The 19589-nt window shown below is 39.1% G+C and overlaps 1 pseudogene; it reads left to right on the top strand.

The window, feature by feature from the left end:
* Window positions 1-1819: 1819 nt before the first annotated feature.
* The window catches only part of LOC112835002 (small ribosomal subunit protein eS7-like), a 165327-nt pseudogene continuing 147557 nt past the window's right edge, over window positions 1820-19589 (top strand).

The raw sequence follows: 19589 nt of genomic DNA, 5'->3' as shown, positions 1-19589 counted from the left end.
AAATCAACTTTGGATAAGGAGATAGGTCACATGTAAGATATTGAAAAACACAGATAAAATAATTAGAAAATTGCTCTGGACAGATGAACAAATCCAATTCCACCAGTACTTCTGTGACCATGTTCAACTATCACCAATATAATGATGCCATTCTTGAGGCCATCGCTATTATTATAAAAATGTTTCTACCTAAGTGTTCATCAATAGATGAATGGATAAAGAAGATGTGTTGCGTGTGTGTGTATATATATAGATACGTATGTATATGTATGTACATATACACATATATCATGGAATATCACTTGGCATAAAAAAGAACTAGATCTTGCCATTTGCAGCAACATGGGTGGACCTAGAGGGCATAATGGTAAGTGAAACAAGTCAGACAGAGAAAGAAAAATACCATATGGCTTCCCTCCTAGGTGGAATTTAAGAAATAAAACAAATGAACAAAGAAAAAAAAGAGACAAACAAACAAAACAGCCTTAAATACAGAGAAAAAACTGGTGGTTTCCAGAGGGGAGGTGGGTGGGAGGATGGGTGAAATAGATAAAAGGAATTAAGAGTACACTTACGTAGATGAGCACTGAGTAACGTATAGAATTGTTGAAATATTATATGCCTGAAACCATTATAACACCATATGTGAATTACACTTACATTTAAATGAATGAATGAGGGATGAAGAAACAAATAAATAAATAAAATGTTTCTACTGCCCCTGCTCCACAATTGTATCCCCAATATCCAAGGTGATTTCAGACAAATGGTTCTTTTAGCTTCTCATTCTTCCAATTTTATAACTCTGCAGCCCTGATCTCAGTTCTCAGTTGATGGGAGCTGGAGAGGGCCAGGATTTAGGGCATCAACCCACCTCATTGCCTTCAGCACTGACACTTTATTGTTGAATCAACCCTTCTTTCCCAGGCGAAACTTCTGTTCCTTACGCATCAGTCTTCAGTTGTCCACCCTAGGCCAACATTTCTACAGATCAACAAAGATACAAGAATTTGATCTTCCGATTTAGCAGCTTGGTAGTTATTGGCAACTTTGACAAGAACAATTTGGGGTGTGTTGGGGACGTCTGCTCAGAGTAGCATAAAAAGTGCATTGCATCAAGGACATGAAGGTGGCAATCTAGGCAATGTTTTTGAAAGTTTTGCTCTGAAGGGAGAAGAGAAATGGAACAGTAGCTGGAGTAGGATGGGAGCATTCAGGAGGCTGGTTTGGTGGTGGTTGTTACTGGTGTCCATTTTCTTTTCAGATTATAACATGTCCTGAGACTTACAGAAACGATCCACTAGCAAGGAGAAAATGGCGGTACAGGAATGAAGGCTTTGAATAGCTGAGAGGGACCTAGTGACAAGGGGGAGAGCAAAATAGGAAGCCACAGAAACATGGGGGCAAGGACTAATGGGGACAAAAGTCTACCTCCCAGAGGGCTGTCCCCTGCGAAGCTCTCCTCTTGTCTTCCAGGGTTTCTCACCTGGAGGAGACATGCCAGCGAGGTCACGTACCAGGGGTAGGGATGATAACTGGACTCTGCACATCTTGGAATTCCAGTTGACACAACTTGATCAGGTTAATTTTATTGGTATCAAAGTCTATTTTCAAAGTCTGTTTCAGAGAAAGAAAAAAAAGTTTGAAGAAATAGAGCAAGCTGGAATGAGAAAGCAAAGGAGATTAATGGGCTCATTTTCTCCCTTTTTGTAAATACAGTTTGAAATCCTACCAAAAACAACCCATACTGAAAATAAACCAGAGCATGGGAAACTCACACTGGCAATTCCGTTGTCAGTTAAAAACAGTCACTGGCGTTATGGATGAGGGTCCCGGCACCAGCACACCGAAAGGAGGGAGGAGAGGGGAAGGAAGAGACAAGAACGGAAGAGGGCGCTGGGAGGAGAGGAGCGTGGGCGAGGAAAGGAAGATGGAGGAAAAGAAGACAGACAGAAAGAAGTGGAGAGAGGACAGAAAGGGTAAATAGCCAAGAGGGATAAGAAAGAGGTTTGCAGTTGGAAATGGTTATTATTCCTTTCTCCACACCAATGCCAAGCAGAGCAGCGATTTGCTCTTAGATTAAAAGGCGGCAGCAGCCCAGCCTCAGAGGGTAGCGTGATGTTTGGTCTGGTGTCTTGCTCCCCAGTTAGAATCACTATACAAAATAAAGACAAATGAGTAATGTTGGTTTTTTTGTTGTTGTTGTTTGTCTCTTTTTAATGGAGAGAGCCTTTGAGTTTGGCTCAGAGACAATGGCCTGTGGTTGCATCTGATTATAACTCATCTCCATGGGGGCAGAGAGAGCTGTTGTAAATGTCTGAGAAATTATGAGCTTCTTTAGGAAGATGAACTCTGTGATTATAATGACACTTGGCATTTGCACATTTTGTAGCCTTTCTCATTCGAAAATCACGGAGTTATTTTTATAACTAGATTCATGTGTGTCCCTTTGGGGTACATACCAGTGAGTGTTCCTTTTTTTCCCCTTTCCTCCTCTGCCTTCCTTCCTTTCCTTCTTTCTTTCTATTTTTTTGAAAATGGGCAGGAAAAAAAATGGGCAGGGATGGGGATGAGCGTGCAGTCATTTGTAATATTGTCATCCAGATAGGCAGGCATTATCAGAGCTTGAGTTACTGTGTGAGACCAGAGCTCTTGAAGCAGGCCAAAGGATCAAAGTGGGTGTGGCTCTACGTCAGCTCTCTCGGAAAACAGGGACTATCATTTGGAAGTTAGGCTAAATGTTACCCCAGAGTCCAAAGGTTTTCCTATTCCCTGAAGGCAGAGCCATTTCTACTTCCAAGCAGTCTTCAGTATGACCTGACTTGAGAAACAGTGAAGGTCTCCCCAATTGGAAAACGTCCTTTTGCTGGCTACAAGAGATTTGCACTTCACCCATTATTTCAAGATAAACCCCTGAAGGGCATTAATTGTGTGTGTTGGCAATTTAAACTATCACCATCCATTAAGACTTAGCGCAACCTGGTCTACAGAATTTGCTTCAGCCACTTTATAGGAAATTGAGAAGATAGGGACACTGAGCTGATTACGTGTGTGTGTGTGTGTGTGTGTGTGTGTGTTGGGAGAGAAATGCCTGAAACATGATTGGGGAAGTGAGAGCCAAAAGGAACTCTGAGGGCTCTGGACATGAGAGGAAGAAGGAAGCAAACAGGAAGTAGTCGATGCTGTGAACTGGCTCTGACCAGCACCAAGTCCAAAGTGACTTCCATGTCAGTAATAGCCCAGTGCGTTTTTCTATACACTTTTGACTGAGAAGAAAACAGAATAATAAGATGCTATGTACTATAAAGCAGGGTTGGAAATCTCAGAGTCTTTATATCCTTGGCTCCTGCTGCCCTCCAGCACTGACTGATAACTTTTACCAGGTGGTGTCAGAACTCTTCCAGCTCCATTCCTTTCCTTGTCCCAGTGTGAACCTATGTCTGCCAGATAAAACACCGGACACCAGGCTCAATTTGAATTTCAGGTAAAAAATGACGATTCATATGTATTCGTATATATGAATATATATATATTAGTATAAGTATGTCTCATGCAATATTTGGGACAGATTTATACTAAATTTTGTTTTTGTTTTTGTTTATCCAACATTCAAACTTAACTGATGGCCTATATTTTTATTTGCTAAATCTGTCAGTCATACCAGAGCCATTCTATCTCAGTAGAATAAAACAGATCATAGAACTGGTCTGGCTACAGGTTAAAAAAATTCACCTTTGGGCCGCTCCTTGACTTGTATGCACTGATAGTCTCTGATCTTCCATATGCCAGACTCTGATCATCAGAGCTGCCCCTGGCCTCCTGCCTGGGACTCCCAGGGCTGCCTGCCTGCTGATACTTTGGCCTTCCAGTCAAGGAGTCCAGCTCCTCATCCTGGGCTTACTGGCCTGGCTCTGTCCTGTTGCCAACAACTGGAGCAAAGAATACAAATGAGTGGAGAAGACAAGATGGGGGGGAGGTGACTTCTAGAAGTCTTAATTTCCTTCAACAGATACTTAAAGCTAATTCACCTCTTTAACTCACAAGGTTGTTAGAGTGGCAAAGCTCTTTGCAAATTTTAAAGAGACATAAAATAAGATTCCATGACTGTCCCCCTGATGTAAAATAAATATTAGCAAATTGTTTAGTGGAGAAGGAAGGTGAAAGAAAACGTTTTTGTGTGCTTGCTCACTCACAGTCCTCTAGGCCCTAAAACTGTGCAAGCCGTCTTTTCTTTCCTAGTCGTCTTGCCTTCATCTCCCCTTGAGAATGACCCGGTTTACCTCGTCACAGGGTAAAGCTCAGTTTTGGCAATCAGCAAATGTCTTTACTATTCAAAATTGCTGTAGCAGCTGCATTTCACTCTCCTGCTCAGCAAGCAGGTTCCTGGTCAAGTTCAAAAAAGGAGCCATACCTTCATTTGTGGGATGCTGTGTTGAAGTCAGACTTCAGAGACATGGCTTTGTGCAGCCTCCTGGGATTTAGCAGGGCCCGAATCGCCGCGACCTCAGTGCCCTTACAACATCACAGAAAACACCGTCACGGTGCCCGCTAATTGGTCACCTTGATGTCAGTCACAGCACGGAGATCAAGGACAGAGCCGGTCCTGGAAAGTGAACTACACACGCTCTCCGAGGTGGTCTCTACAGGTCAGGCTAGCGTCCTGCTGAGAGCACAGTGCGAGGGAACCTTACCCTGGGACTACTTGAAACATGGCTGTGCTGAGCAGGAACAAAGGACAGGTGGCCTCACGAGTGACCCTTTCCCCACCACCTACAAAGTCCAAATTGTCAGCCTTTCACACCTATTATGCTTCCATTATCTGTGGAAAATACTAAGTGCCATGCCTTGGATCTGACATGCACAGAGCAGGCTCTTGAAATTAGTTTCTGCTTATTGGTTTTAAAAATTATTAAGATTATTTTATTTTTAAGGTAGCAAATCAATCAAGGACTGCTGGGGTGTTACAGGCAGAGTACATTTGAGAATATTGCTGTAATAATAATCAATTTTTTTAAGAGTCCAAATGTAATGTATTTTTGTGAGTAACTTGCACAGCAGTAGGTGGAAGGAGAAGAGATGTAGGGAATAAATCGAAGGTAGCTTTCTCTTATTTCTCTTGGGTGGAATGCATTTGTGGGTTATCATTCTCACCCCTTTAACCAGGCATTTTAAATGGTAAGAATGACTGGGAGTAAGTAGACATTCTAAAATTCTAATTAAAAAAAAATAAGAAAAAAGGAGAAGAAGAAAGAAAAAAAATAGTGCTAACCACTGTAGAGCGTAAGGTTTATTCTGTAGTTCAGTTTATCAAATGAAATAGTATATGCAGTCCATTTAGGTAATATGAGATCTTTCTCTAAGGGTACCCATCTTCCTCTGCCCCCAGTGCCAGGTCCAGGAGCCTCTACAAAGATTTATTTCTGTTCTTAACATGGGGACCAGTGATGCAGGGGTGCAAGACAAACAGAACAGAGGACACACTTTGTCAAGTAATGGTTTAGGCAGCCACGATCATAGTAAGAACCTACCTAGAACTCTTAAAGATAGAATCCACTGAAAACAGTAAGGACCAAAGTCTTGGATGCCCTGTCAGACAAATGAGGAAGAAGTGTGAATTTTTCTACGTAGACATAAGAGGGGCCCACAGGGCCTCTATTCACCTTTAAATATAAAGTACTTAAATATCTTTTGAGTAACTTAAAAAAGGCAAAATGTTTTGGGAGTTGTGTGGGTATGTTGTGATTTCCCCTTCCAGAGGGTTCTGTATTCTAGGATTGGATGAGGACCACGGGGAGTAAAACAGCCAGTCAGTGTACAGATCCAGTTGGGGGGTGGGGGGGGGCAGAAAACTCAGCCTTTCACATAGCACTAAAATGGCAGGCCAACCAGGAAGTTGAGGCACTGTTTACATGTGTTACTGATTCATGGGGTAACAGTGACATTTTTAAGGAAGACTCTCCTTGATGGAAGGAAAGTAGTTCACTAAAGCAAAATAAGGAGAAATAATATAGGAGCTAGGAAGAAGAATCAGGTTGGTTATAATTCTAAAAAATCAGACTAAATGGAAGAATTAGATTTTCTGTTTCTCCATCTTCTCCTTACTGCGGTCAATTATCAAAGATAGGGAGTGGACCAGGCAAAAAGGGGACCAGGGGGGGAAATAGCAATCGGGAAATCATCTGTGCCTGCCTTTGTGAACTGAGAACTGCAGCAAATAGTCAGGGACAGTATACATTATTCTGAATACCACCTAATACAGACTGGGCTGAGGACAAGGAGGACAGCTAGAACCCCGGAAGCCTCGCTCGCCAAATTGCAGACATGGTCCAGACTGAGACGGTAAGAGTTGGCTGACTTGCTTCACTAATTTAATTAGCTTTCTAAGTACCCTTCTATCTCTACCATTCTGTGATGGCAGATTCAAGAAGAGATTTCAAAGAAGGCCTAAAGAGACACTTGAGAAATTGTTTTGGAGTTTGACTCCATTCAAAAAGGGACCTGGAGTTCCAATCTTAATAAAAGCTTAGGTAACTTCCTAGTATGTGGGAATGAAATAAAGGGGCCTGAGGGCTAAGTCCTTGTTTCTCATGCAAGAGGACTATTGAGGGTTCATCTTCTCAAATGGGAACTCCGCTGGGTAATCAGTCATCCCCATGGTAACCCAGCAACTTTTAATTGTCTTTAATTAAGGGGCCACAGAGGCAATCAGCTACATTTCTAGCACATTAATGAGGGAAGCATGAAGTGCAAAATGGCTGCCAGAGGTAGACAGTGCTTATACAAACTAGGACTCCTGGACGGATTTTTGAGGGCAAGTGTGATACACAAGTGTGGCACATCCTTGCATCTGCAGGGTCAGGAAACTCTGACTCAAGAGGAGAAAAAAATAAAGAAAATTCAAGGTCTGGAAAAAAAATATAAGGAATACATAAAAGAACAAAGAGGATCTTCTTGGTTAAATTAATTTAAAATATAGATTTTATAATCTATACCTGGAATTCTTAAAAGGTAAAGACCGAGAAAAAAGACAAAGTGGACAAGTTAGATGAAGCTAAACAGTGACTTCACCAAAATCCTGATACTGAATTACAAAGTAAAATTGGAAAATTGCATCTCTTCGGTTCATTTTAAAGCTTGCCTGCTCTAAGGAGCTGTCTTGGATTACTACAGTGCATATTATTCACTCTTTGAAAAAATTTACTATAGTATTTACAACCTGCACTTTTGTTTGTCTAAGTGCCCATGTATGCTTTATTTGGGAGAAGGAGCACCCTGACTCCTTGGGACAATTTAAGAATTGATTCTGTACATATTTTCACCCTCGGTTATCACTACATCTCTCTGATTTTTATGCGGCATATGCCTGTACCGGCTTCTGTAGTGAAGACACTGGGCAGTAATGGCCAGCCTGGGTCCTGTCGCCTACCCTGGCAGAGTCAGACTGGAACCTGCATCCTCTGAGTGCGATTCAGTGTTCTGCCCACTACCACCTGTGGCCCCAGGCAGGGGTACACCCAGTATGTCCGCTGCATCCTCTCGGCCCTTCTGAGCTCACTATGGAGAGTCAACACAGATTTTGACCGATTTCAGAAAGAATAACTTCAAATGAAAGACCGTGGTGCTAAGATGAGGCGGGAGGAGGAACATTTTCACTAAATTTGAAAAAAATGTAAATATGGACTGTGGGATCATTCCTTTTCATTCGCAGTCTCATTGAACAGTCTTAGACCATAATGTTTAAAATGATATCCGGTTCCTTGCTAGGTACTTTGAGGATAATTTGGAAAACAAAGACCTTTGGGAGGGAATAAAGTTCTGTGTGAAGAATTACCAGGGGATGGATTGCTCCGATTCTTCACGAGGAGGCTGTTGCCAGCCTTGCTCATATATTCTTTCCCATAGATAATACGACTGGCTTGCACTGGGGGCTGATGCTTAGCTAACACTTAGACATTTTTATTAATACCTATACTAAGCAATCAGTTCCCAAAAATCTGAAGTCAGCCACTATGTGCAAATCTAGGTTCTTTGACAGAAAGAAAGGAACAAAACAGGCCCTGTTTCCAAGGTGTTTATAGGTTGGTTAAGAGATAAAGCCCACATGGGAAAGAACACTAACAAAGCAGATGAACACTTGGAACAGGTTTTACAATTTGTATATTTAGACTTAGCAGGCACCAAACAAGCCTGCTGGCAATTTTTATGTGCTGGCTTTTTGGGCATTATCTCATTTCATTTTCATAACAGTCCAGGATGTAGATATAAATATCATTCACATTCTCATCAGATGTAAATACAATCAAGTTCATCTTCTGCTCAAAATTCTACAATAGTTTCTCTTCTCATGCACAGTAAAGCAAAGTTCTTACTCTGACTTCAAAGCCTATTGGGTGGAATCCAGTCTTCCTCCTCCACATCCTTCCTAAGCCCCTTCTCTTGACCTTCCTCTCCTACCACCTCTGCCTTGCTCCCCACACTCTGGATGCAATGGCCCTGGTACACCCAGAGAAATATCAAGCTTGTTCCCACCACAGGCCTCAGTGCTTCCAGAATCCACACTGAACTCTTCAAGTCCTTCAGTTCTCTTCTTAGACCAAACCTTTTCAGGAAGACCTTTGTTAACCTCCCTAAAGGAAACTGCACACCCTACCCTAGCTGCCTGTCCCTTCAGCTAGCTTTCCTTTTCTCCCAAACCTTCTCCTGTTGACATATTTCCATGTCGATTCATTTGTTGTTTCTCTGTCTGGTCTGGCAGGGACTTTGCTTTGTTCCTGAATGTATTCCCAGTGTCTAGAGTGGAACCTAGCATTAAAGGGGCTCAACAAATACTTGCAGAATTGTTTAGATAAGTAAGGCTTTGGGAGCTCAGGTAGCTACCCAGTCACAGCCTCATGGCAGAAATGGGGCAGGATCCCCATCTTCTAATAACAACCTATTTGGATGGTCTTCAAGGAAGAAAGACCAGCACAAGCTGTGGGCGCTGAAAACACAACTACTCATTAACAGTGCTTAGAGACTGAGTTCTGTCTGTAAACTGAAATTCTGACAAAAGTGAAACAAGAAATGAGATTGCTGAGAGTGGGACCGCATTGTTTTTTATCAATCTCTAAATATATCAATTCATCCACCATATGTTTTCTATGCCTAGCATTGCAGACAAATTTTCTTTTCTCTCTTTCTTTAGGGACATAGGTAGATACATGATAGATAGATAGATAGATAGATAGATAGATAGATAGATAGATAGACAGATAGATGATAGATAATAGAATTTTTTAACTCTACTATTGCTGGTTTCCTCATCTCTAAATCCAAATACCTGCACCTCACACTCCCTTCCGGTACCCTAAAAACAGCACCCACCTTCCAGAGATTTTTCCAATTAAACTTTTAAACAACAAAAACTACTATTTCCTCAGGTCCTTACTTTAGGGAAGTAAGTAGCCAAATTGACATGAAGTCACAACAACTTCACATTTCTGGTAAGATTTTCACATTTAGAGAGTTTCTGAAAAGAGCACAATAATGGTAGAAATTGCAGTATGGTTTTAGGTTGAGGACAAGCCCTGTAACCCTCATATCACAGTGCTCAGTTGTTGTGAGCTCTCTAACTGAACATAAAGCTAGCTTTGTCCTGGCCGGAAAACAAATGTGAGAAGAAAGGAAGAAAATAAACTTTATGGCTTAAAGGAAAATAATTTTCTATATTTGTTTCCTTCCTTTTCTTGTACTTCACTTTCTATCAATAGAGGAATATTCTGTCCTCCCTGAAAAATGTCATTTTTGCGTTTCTCTGGGATGGTTTGACAAGTTTTCAGGCTGCATGGGAAGCAGAGACCCCTGTCTTTCTAGTGGCTTTAAGCTGAAAAAGAAAGAAAATGGAGTATGTTCCACTATCACAGAGATTGTTTGGGTTTGTGGCAAAATATATTACAAATTTGTAATCATGGCAATGGTAATGGCCTCATGTAGCCAGTACTATGTTTTCTTTCTTTTTTTTTTTTAAGATTTATTTATTTATTTGAGAGAGAGAATGGTGGAGGGGCAGAAGGGACAGGGAGAGAGTGTCCTAAGCAGATGCCACACTGAGTGTGGAGCCCAACGCGGGGCTCAATCTCAGGACCCTGAGATCACGACCTGAGCCGAAACCAAAAGTCAGACCCCCAACTGACTGTGCCACCCAGGGCCCCTCCTTAATGGTTTTTGATATTCAATTCCTGTTTATCTAGAAAAGAAATTATTTGGAAAACTCTAGAAATGTAAGTACAAAATATGAAAGTACAGTTTTTTGTTTCTTTAACTCTCTCTCAGTTAATTAAATTGAAATGGGGATACTGCTGCTTGCCCTTTAAAAAATAGCCAATTGAAATTTAATTGGTATCTTTTTTCTTTGGTATTCATGCCCTGAAGCTAAATGAATGATCAGTTGTAAGCACTTCAGCTAAGATACTATTATGACTTTTGAATGAAATTAAACCTAGGACCATATAGTAGATAAAATAACCACTAAGATAAGAATGACAACAGTACTATAAATAACAAAGGGTTAAAACATGTCTCTCTGCACTGCTTCACTCTCTTTTTAACAATTACAGAGAGACAGGAGGCTCAAGTGTATTCTAGGACCAGTAGCTATTGTAAATCAAATTAATTACTTTTGCCCAAAACTGTCCTCAGTGGAGGATTTTTGGCCACTGGACTGTTAATACCTCTTTACTTAATCACTGTCCTGTAATGTCATCCCCTGATAGAAGAGATGAGCTGAAGCAATGGCAATCTTTTTACCTTTCTCAAGTCCCCACAAGACCCTGATTTACAGGGTTAAAGGTGTTATGTATCATTCTGCCTACCCCTCAGAAGCCCCTCTTTTCTTTGGGAGCAGAATAGTACCCAGAGAAGTTGATGTGGGAGGTGGCTTTTTTATCTATCTCTCTCACAGCTCTATCTCTGCTTTCAGTCCCCTATGAATGTCTTTCTTCGACTGGATTTTAAAAGATCTTTGATGGACATTATATCTATCATTCCCATCTCTTTGATCAAGAAGAATTCATCACCTCAGTGGTTTGCACCAACACCACACACCAGATTAGTCCAGCACACAAGGACATGCATGCTCAAGGACAAGGCTATGTGGAAGGTGCACACTGAATCAGGGGAATTTGTGTATTATAACTTGTCGGAGCAGCCACTTCAGTCTTCATGGGGGCAAGGCTATCATTTCCAAAGGCAAATGGAGAATGCCAGAAAAGGTGCCCAGACAAAAAAGAAGTTATGGACTTATTTACAATCGATATTTGAATTTATATTACATATTATTGTTTAATTTTAAGTGAATAGACTTATTTTTCTCATTAAGGATTGCTGAAGCTAACATAATAAAAACACCTTCTCTTAATAAATATCAGTTGATTGTGGAGGTGACTAAGACATTGTTTGAATAAGAGGAATACCCTGTATTTGACTACAAAGTACTTCATACCCAAACCATACATACATACCCGAGATCTGGATACACTGAGACAGCATTTATTGTGCATGATTCCCAGAAGCCAGTACTGCTTTCTGACCTCAGAGCTTCCTTTAGTGGAGTTGTTCAAACGGGGAGATTTCAGGAGGAAATTCCTCCCACTTAGATCTTTTCCCCACAACAGGTTTTAGGAGAGAGCTCACGACGTGTTTTAAGGAATGGAGTACTGAGGACCTCTGAGAGTATCTGTGGAGAGGAGTCGACTTGAATGATTTCACTGCTTTGTTAGAAAATGTTGTGATTCTTAAGGCCTAGATTTGGATCCCCATAGAATATTAGCATCATTCTATGGGTTCTAATTTCTCTTCTACTAAAGAGATTGTAATTAATAATCAGGAATTTCAATACCAAGGGTATGTTAGGGAATGACCTCATACTGTGCCATTGAATATAATGTTTAAATGATCATGAAAATTGTTTAACAGTAATTCTTAAAATGGTGCTTCATCTTAGGTCTTGTGTTCATTGTCTGTCTTTCTGTTCTAAAGGGTTAATGTCTGGAACATGGATGATAACGCAAAGGAAAACTCTTTTGCTCAACAATATATAATTTAAAACCCCAGCGATTGTTTTTGGTCAGTTTCTTGCAATCTGCAAAGTAATTTTTTTCAATTTATTTGGAATTAGTCAAGTGCACTGTTGAAAAGGCAGAGTGAATTGATGCTAAATAGTTTTTGGAAGATATAATTGTCTGATGATTTGTAAATAGCCAAGCTTATCAAAAAAGTAATTTAAATGTTATGCTGACAATTTTGTTCAGTTTGGTATACTCTGTAAACTGGGGAATCCATTTTTTTTGCCCTCATTAGCATGAGAATTCTCTTTGCTTGGCTAAATGATTTGAGGGCCTAAGGATGTCCAGAGCTTTGGAATCTGAACTTTTAATAGTCTCTTACCCAGCATAAACATCACTGATAGGGTGATAATGCCAAAGTGTTTTTCAATAACTAAGTTTTGTGTCATTTGATTGGTCAGAATGTGTTCCTTACATGTTCTTTCAGTGTCTATCTTGGGAGGAAGTGGGGCCCTGTTGATCTTTCTCTATTTCCCTCCGTTTGTACTCCTTATTTTTTTTTTTTACAAAGATTTATTTATTTATTTTGGAGGGGGAGAATACGAGTGGGACTAGATGCCCAACTGACTGAGCTACCCAGGTGTCCCACCATTTGTACTCTTTAATGTGAGTGTCCCAACCTCCAGAGTGACCACTATTTATCAAATGAAAGAACTCTGACAAGTGCTTTCATATAAACATCTTAGGGGCTGGATCATTTTGATTGTTTCATTCATAAAAGTAGTAAAATCATTTTAAAAAACAGTTATTTACAAGGTGAGTTATTTCCTAAGACTTTAAGTGCTTTATATACTCTTTATCTTCCAAATCTACAACAACTCTGAAGTAAGCATTCTATCCCTAAATGCCATAAAGTATCTAGAGATTTGGTAGATGAAAGAACTAAACCATAACATTAACTTGCTATGGTCATATTTCTAAGTCACCGACCTGAGACTCAAAACTTACTTGCTGACTGAACTTGGTTGTTAACTACCAGGCAAATTGCCTTAAAAAGAAAGAAAAAGAAAAGAAAAGAAAAGAAAGAAAGAAAGAAAGAAAGGAAGGAAGGAAGGAAGAAAGAAAGAAAGAAAGAAAGAAAGAAAGAAAGAAAGAAAGAAAGAAAGAAGAAAGAAAGAAAGAAAAAGAAAAAGAAAGAAAGAAAGAAAGAAAAAGAAAAGCTACTATAACCAACTCAGGCAATTGTTCAATTTCAGGTTCAGGAACAGAAACATCTGAATATACCCAGTGTTGGTTCCAGTAATACTTTAGATCAGACTTAGGGACAGCTATCTGTTTGGAGAGAGGATGTGAAGCTGCATTTACATATCACTTTACATAAAAACTGAAGAAATACCAGATTAAAACAAGTGGAAATAGAGAAACTGAGGGAGTTTATGCATTGACTGAAGACCCCCTACACCCACCCCCAATATGTCACTTATCAACATCACCAATTTGGTGAGAGAATGAGCCACAATTCTACTGCCAAACACCTTTGAATCAGGCTTGCAGAAAAGTGGAATAAACTGTTTCCTTCTCCTAAGCTCTTGGTGAAGATTCTTATTAAGGATAAGATTAGAATCTTGTAATGTGCTAGAGTATCTGGAAAGGGTAAGCCATTACCCCAATATTTGCATGAACATCTGAGACTAGGTATGATATCATTTTAATCACCTAGCAGAGACATACATCATGGGGCTGGGCCCAGGACAAGGATAACAGAAGGAATGAGATGACACGAGGCCAGAGCTTCTCATAAAGAATAGCCTAGCATGGAGCATTTTAACAGAGAGTTCCAAGAAGCCTGGGAGGAGGGCAAAGGAAGGCAACATATTCAGGATAGAACAGGGAGGAAGGAGTGCTGAAAAGTATGGAGAAGGTAACAAAATTTATGCCCGCTTTGTCTACTGTGTTTTTTCAATGGCTCTGCTTCTGAAGTTTCCATATATTTCAATTAGATCTGGCTGCGCAGCCAGGACTGGAATGTATCTGCAACAGAAAGAAGGAACGGCCTAGGCCGGAGGTGTAGCAGGCTCACTGCTCTGCTGTTTTGTTCTACTGCATTGAATATAATGAATCTTTTCAAACAGGTGAATTTTCCAACAGAAATGGCCCAAACAGCCTCAGCTCATTGACTAGAAAGTGTAATGGTGATCTAAACCTATTACCTTCAATGGAGTCTGTGATATTTTCTTCCAGCATATTGAACGGGGAGAGAGAGAGGGAGAGGGAGAGAGAACTTTTTCCTCCACTCACTGTGTTGCCTCAGTCATTGTAATGCTAGTCACAGTGCATTAAAAAGCATTGAGAATCAACAGGGCTGGCTCTTTTGTAGCAGGAGTAATAAATGATTTTACTGAACAGAATTAAAATGCTTTTTAAAATCTACTCTGTACACATTTTTCAAATTTCTCGCCAAAAGGACCTCTCTTCTCCCCTACAAATTCAGATATCAAAAATTCTTATTAGTTAACAGTTTTCAGCAAGAATACATATTTTTCATCAAAGATTCTGGCATATTTTTACAGTGAAATACCATAAATACCATCTCCCAACATGTCGTCCCTCATACCAATGTTTATCTCAAATCATCTGTAACTACGGTTGAGAAATTTTGATCTTATTTAAGCTAATGTGGACTACAACAACTTCTGGAGGGTAGAAAGCCTTTCTATTTTTGATGTTTGTTTTGTTTTCTACTTAAAGATTTGTTGTGTTATTGTTGTTGTTCTTATTATATAATACAACCTCTGGAGAGAAAATTGGAATCAAATCCAGCCTCATTATATTGAAGTGTTGCTTATGTGAAGGTGGCACTAGCGTTTCCATTAGAATACAGTTGAAATTTCCCAATTCCACTGACTATAATCACGAGTTTATTCATAGAGTTTGAGGGTATATGGAACTTTTTACCACCCCCTAATTTTCAGGTAAATATTATGCATCATTCTCTATGAATTGCTAATTTTCTGTATGTGACATATACATTTATATGTAGAAAACACTATCATGAATTTCAAAAGAATGTATAATAACAAACATCTCAAAGATGGATGAGAGATGCATGGATGTTCCCTGGTAGGAAGGAACCTACTGAACTATCTTTATCATTAATGTTATTAACGTATATTGAACCTATTTGTTTTGGTTTTATCTTAATTTGGTTCATTCAACATCTTGTCTCTAATATTTATATGTACTTTTTCTTTGTCTCAGTATAAACCTTTTGCATTTCATGTTATCTGAATTTTGTAATCTTGCCTATTACTTACAAGCAATCTGCTCCTACAGTTGTTCCTAGGTGTTTTTATAAACTAATTTAACATCTGTTGGTACTATATAACAATATCAACCTACAAATGGCCAATAGAACTTAGCATTGTTGAGAATTACCATGTAGATAAATGGAGTTACATTAGTAATTGTAGGATCCACTCCATATTTCATGGTAACTCAATGAATAATCAGTGTTATCTGGGTGATTTTCTTTTCAGTATTGCGTGCAATCCACATTTGAATGTAATTGCATTTAAGGGAAAGGATCATACAAACTACCTTTTTAGTAAATTAATTGATAATTGTGCTGAATTAAGGAATTCATACAAGTAATTCAGGAAAATGAGTTTTCTAGTATAGAAATAAAGGCTCAACCAGTAGGGAGAACACAAGTTGAAAGACTTTTGAGAAGTTGCTTTGTCAGTTTGGTCTACATAGGCAATTTTAAAGTGGCTTTAAGGCAGATCCTACATCCAAAAGTAGAATAGGCAGAAACTGCACAGAACCAATCAGGGAAACCTTAATTCCCATTCTAGTTTTGCTGCTTATTTGTTCTATTAATTTTGAACAAGTCAGTCTACCTTATATTCCTTCTCTGTAAAGTGGGAGTGATACCTATTCTTGACTATCCAAAGAGTTGTTGTAGGGATCCAACAAATTCATAAGTATATAACTCTCTTGAAAGATATATGTGTATCCTTTGCTGTAGAAAACAAAAAACTAACTTCTGTGAAGGAGCATATAGATGAACAGTCCATGGTCTCAAGTAACTATGACACATGAAAGATAGTCACGTAACAGTCACCAAATCTTCCTCAGTCTCTAATGTGTCTGGTCTTGAATGGACTAGTCACAACAGGATTTCAAGTGTCCCCTACATTCAGATAGACTTAACAAAGATGCCTAAAGGAGAATGGATTGGAGGGATTCCATTTAGCCTCATAAGATCATTGTTCCCTGCTGTGGACAACTAACTGTCTCTGCCTGAAAGCCAAGGGTAGAATCCCAACATTTCATGCTAGAGAGAGAAACTGAGTAGAATGTGCCTTTCAATCTTAGCTTCATTAGTTTCTGTTTTGATGTTCACCATTATCCAATAGAAGTGGGTAGACTTCATTAACTTGAATGTGCTTTTAAATTCTAAGATTCTCATTATATAATGACCTAAACCTGTGCTCAGGACTGTCTTTAGAGTGAATCATAAATACAGAAAGAAAAGTTAGATCTCCAGTCATCAAATCAGGGTGGTTGCAACATCAGGATTTCTGGCCTAAGGGAGATAGGAACATCCAAGTTTCTTAACAACCCCTTGGGAGAACCTAAATTAGTAAGCCACAAGCAGGAATGCACCCAATCCATAGGAGTGTTCTGAAACTAATGATAACCATAGCATGCTAAGAGTCCCCCATCAATTATCTGATTTATTCTGTAGCAAACTTGTGAGGCTTCTTCTGCAAGTAAGGCTCAGTGTCAATGACAAGCTGGTAAGTAGCAGTCAGAACAGGAACTTAAGTTCATGGTTTCCATCTTAGTAAAGGTTTAGTATTAGACTGTCGTTTATAATTTCAGAGTGAAAAGCCCTGATGGTCAATCTGTAATAACCCAAACCAAACAACAGCAGTTGTAACAAGAATTTTAGCAGACCTATTTCTACATTAAGTTCTCTCTTGTTCTCTCTTCCCAAGCTGTAAGGTTTGGTATTATATCTCCATTTTACAGATGATATAATTGGTATTCAGAAAAGGAACTGGGATTTCAACACTAAAATGTCTTCCAAATCCTTAAAATTAAGGATGTCTACAGTTGGAAGAATTCTAAGATAATTTCTAGATTCCCATTTCCTGGTATCAAGGCCCTGGGTAATCCCCTGCAATTGAATATGGTGTGATCAATGAATATAATGAGATAGTCACTCCTTTGGTGAGGTTATATTGTATCCAAAAGGTGATAGGATAGTCCTAACTTGTTAATGTTGCCATCCAATTCAAATTGTTTGAAAGTAGAATGGGAGGGGGCAAACAAAGCACATCTGTGAAGCAGATCTATTTCATAGCCTCTCAGTCTGTGATCTTTGTCTCAGATCCTAGTAGCCAACAATTTTATGCAAAACAATAAAGTATGAGAGCTGGCAGACTCTTAATGATTGCTCTAGTCCAATGTCCTTATGGAAGGTCACATGGTATTTCATGATACCTCAAACTTGTTTGAGATTGACTAAAGGCAGAAATCAACTTTTCCTGATTGCTAAACTACCCCAGGTTTGCTCCAGACTAGGTTGTCCCAGTTTATGTTCTTAAACTTTGGAATTTTACATTCAGAAGCTACATCATCCCTAGAACACTGATAGAGTTCTTCAGATTCATTTTATAGGAAATAGAGTCATTCTTATCACTAACCAGGTATACAGAAAATCCCGTCAACCTAGAAGGACTTCTTGGAGAATTGTAGAGCAATTTGACAGTCATTATTTACTACCCAGTGTGTTAGACTTTAAAGGGGGGAAAATCAGTTTATATTTCAAAGACAAATCAGATGAACTGGTTCAACAGTTCAAAAGTTTTCTTTATAGAGTCCAAGTCACAGCCATATTTCTTAAGTTAGTAATTGGTTACCCAGAGGCATCAAATCCAACTTTTGCTCTTACATTATTATATTCTATCATTTGCTATTACTCAATCTTTGGATTACTCTTATACCAGTTATGAAACAATAATCCTAAACCTCTTCATCTCTTCTCAAATCGCTAATTGAGTTCCTTGAGGGGAAAAAAATGTAAAACTTCTAATAGGAGGATCACAAGATTGGGAGATATTTTATAAATTATCTATGTTAAGTTTTGTCCTTACCCTCCCATCTCTGCCATATTGAATGTTTACGTTCCTTTTTTTTAACTTTTCAATAAAATTATATTCTTGTATTTCTTGAATAATCCAGAAAGCAATAAATCAAGCAAATAAATCTAAAGAATATGAAAAAAGCCCATAGGTCGGAGGAATGAAATTTGCTTTGGTTCCTAGAAGTTAGTTTTAACAATAGTCTTCTACTATCAAACTGCTTGTTTTATCATGGATAACCTGTGCTTTGGAGTAGTAGGTCTCCAAGGAAAATCCTTTTTCTTAAAATTAAAAAAAATCTATAACTGACATATAATGTTAGTTTCAAGTGTACAGCATAATGATTGGTATTAGTATATACCGCAAAATGATCACCACAGTAATTCTAGATACATCGTCACCACACATAGTTACAGTTTTTTTCTTGTGATGAGAACTTTTAAGATTTACTCTCTTAACAACTTTCAGATATGCAATACAGTATTATTAACTACAGCCACAATGCTGTGCATGACATTCCTAAATAATATAAGTTCCCCTTCAACATCATTGACAAACCGCCTTCAGACTTTATAAAAACCTGAGGAGATTAAAAAACATTATCCTCTTTTAAAGAAGCTGATTTCATTTTAGACATTATCATTGAATATTTTTCCTTTTATTGAGCCAGAATCGTATTCTTTTGTGACTGACTCATTGATCCTAGATATGCATATAACAGCTACACTTCATCTACATTAGAGCTATTCAAATAATTTCAGATCATCATTGTGTACTTGTTGGACTCTGATTCTCCAGCATTAGCCCCCCTGCCCCCTTTAATGGGTTTTGATAGGATATAGTGCTGAGACTCCCCCATGTTCTCAGTATTTATAAATACTTGCCCAGAATGTAGTACTGTTGGTTTGCAAAGTTGGGAGCTTTCCAGATGAAATCTGAAACTGGCCTCTTGTATATAGAGGGTAAGGAAAGACCCAAGAAAGAGGCAGACCACTCCAGATTGGTAGGTGGCAGTTTTAATAAGCAAGGGAACTTACCTATGAGGCATGTCTTCAGCAACCACAGGACAAGGTAGATATCCGCACCCACCTGCCAGAATCTTGAAAAGTTTGTATGGAGGCCTTACCTGGGTTTAGTCACATATATATCATCTGGATGGTCTCAACAACACATTGCTCTCTCAAAGCTATATCCTTGAAAACAGTTCTGGTTGTGGAAATGATGGGCAGGACATACATTCCAAGGACGAGGGAGGGGGCTAGGAGCCTCCAGTTGCCCAGGTACAGCTTGTAGGTCAACTGGCATCACATCCTCTCAATAACCTCCTCCAACATGTCCTTAAAACAGATACACACACACACACACACACACACACACACACACACACACACACACA

This window comes from Callorhinus ursinus, unplaced genomic scaffold (genome assembly GCF_003265705.2).
Source record: "Callorhinus ursinus isolate GAN/ISIS: 27379988/994484 unplaced genomic scaffold, GSC_fseal_2.0 scaffold11, whole genome shotgun sequence".
In the NCBI taxonomy this organism is placed as follows: domain Eukaryota; kingdom Metazoa; phylum Chordata; class Mammalia; order Carnivora; family Otariidae; genus Callorhinus; species Callorhinus ursinus.
Note: the sequence above shows the minus strand (reverse complement) of the source record. Positions and strands in the feature narration are given on the sequence as shown.